At 37.9% G+C, this 2,109-nt stretch overlaps 1 pseudogene; it reads right to left on the bottom strand.

Annotated features, from left to right (window-relative positions):
• Positions 1-576: 576 nt before the first annotated feature.
• Positions 577-1,818, bottom strand: LOC149183000 (uncharacterized; annotated as a pseudogene).
• Between the last annotated feature and the right edge of the window lie 291 nt (positions 1,819-2,109).

Raw genomic sequence — 2,109 nt, 5'->3', positions numbered from 1 at the left:
TATCCCTTGGCTTGCTTGCCTTATATGGAGTTTTGTCAATGTCCTCCTTCTAGCCGCCTCTATAAAGCAATCTTGATATGCTGCACCAATTCTGCAACCCAGTTCAACAAATATCTCATCCTTCTGGCTTTGTGGAGTCTTCAATGCTTCTTGTCAAACAGAATTTGCATCAACCCATTGACCTTGTAATTGCCTTAAACCAAAGTTCAAGGCACCAATTTCCTCCTTAATGGCCTGCACGTTCCTTTTTGCTGGAAGGATCTGATTTTTCAGGGAATCCCACCATTGATCTAGAATTTTATTACGTTCTTGAATTCTCTCAATGTGGCCAAATGATTCTTTCATGTCACACAACATGACTTTCTTCTTGTAAAATAATACTCTTTTGCTCAATACTATTTTGTACCTGGTTTATCTGCTCATCACTTTTTTTTTAACCTTAGTCTTTGTCCAACATTATTCATTGGGGTAGCTGTATCTTTGTAGATTTCATGTTTTACCTCGACCTTTCTTACAAGCTTTTCTAGACCTTTCTCTAGTATGATTGGTCTAATTTCGGGATTTCAAACAACTAGATTATGTATTACTAGACAAGCTTGCTTCTGCATTAGGTGCGTTTAATGTGTTCCTCCATAACTCAGCCCACTTGCATTCCCTCAAACATGAGCAGAATATTGACCACCTCCCCTTTGGCTTAGTCTCTTTTACTGTTGCATCCCCTTTTGCAACACAACCAATCATAAACTGGACAATGACCTTAGCTCCACTCTCAATAATATGCCTTAGTGGTATCTCTAGTGGTGTCTCTTCATATTTAAGAATTTGAAGATATGTAAGCATATGAAAAGAGTCAGGAAGGATGTTTATTTGATCATTGCTAATATCTAACTCCTCAAACATCCCAAGATTTCCAATAGATCGTGGGAGCTTCTGTAAGTTAGCAAAATTTCTGCCAACATTAAGCTTAACAAGATTTATGGCAAGGCACAAACTCTTTGGTATCAATTCCATTTCATTAAAGCTTACATCAAGTTCTTTCAAATTGGTTAAAGAACCCATGGTTGATGGAAGGCTCTTTATTCCGTTATAGTTCTATGTTAGGACTTGTAATGATTCAAGCTTGCCAATAACTTTACGCAGAGCTTTGATTGTATTTTGCTCGAAGCTTAACAACATATTGATCAATTGTATATGGTAGCTCTTCAATTTCATTTGTCTCAATACTTAGTCTTTTCAAATTGCTAAGTTGTCTAACAGACTCAGGCAGTGATGAAAGTTGATTTGAACTCAAGTCCAAGGATACAATCCGAGAAAGCTTTCCAACTGAACCAGGTAGAGTCTATAAGTGATTGCCATGCAAGTCTAGATTGGTTAGATTGGACAACTCACCAATGGAATCTAGAAGATTCATTAGCTGATTTGCATGAGTATCCTGTTTCTTTAACTTGGAAAACCCTTCAATATTCCAATGAATGGTCACTATCCTGTTTTCAAACAAATGATTTCAGTAAGATTATTAAGCTTTCCAATTGAGTCAGGCAACCACTCAACTTGGTCCATCAATCTTCCTTGAAGATCCAACTTCTTAGCACCTTCCTTGGCATTTATCTCAATAAGGCTGGCAAACTTGATTAAACTGAGCTTTTGTTCCCCTTCAACATTTATCTTGTCTATAATTAGTCCCACAGAACTCTTGTTTTCTACTTTGGCTCCTACAGAATTCCTTTTACCCTCTTTGACATTCTCCTCCCCTTTAGATCCACTCATGACAGAGTACCTGTTAACAAGTGTTGGATTGCCAATTTCCCTAGAATCCATAACAGCATGAATGTCTCCATGTGGTCAACATCATTCACATCAGTTGCCTTGACGGAGCTAGTTTCTAGGGAAATTGAAATTTCTTCTAAAACACTGCCTATAAGGGTTGAGATTGATAGAAGGAACATTTTGGGACTTTTCCACATAAAAACCACGACAAATTGGGAGGATACTATGGATGCCACCAACATCTCTAAAGGAGGGAGGGGGAGAAGAAGGATCTACCCCTTTCTAGATCAAATTTGTGGGATTCAATGTGATTAAAGGCAACACAACATCAACTCCTAGTAG

Source organism: Pinus tabuliformis, chromosome 3_2 (assembly GCF_031772625.1).
Source record: "Pinus tabuliformis cultivar Carrire ecotype Pingquan chromosome 3_2, CPIR1, whole genome shotgun sequence".
Lineage (NCBI taxonomy): Eukaryota > Viridiplantae > Streptophyta > Pinopsida > Pinales > Pinaceae > Pinus > Pinus tabuliformis.
This window is presented reverse-complemented; position numbering and strand designations above follow the sequence as displayed.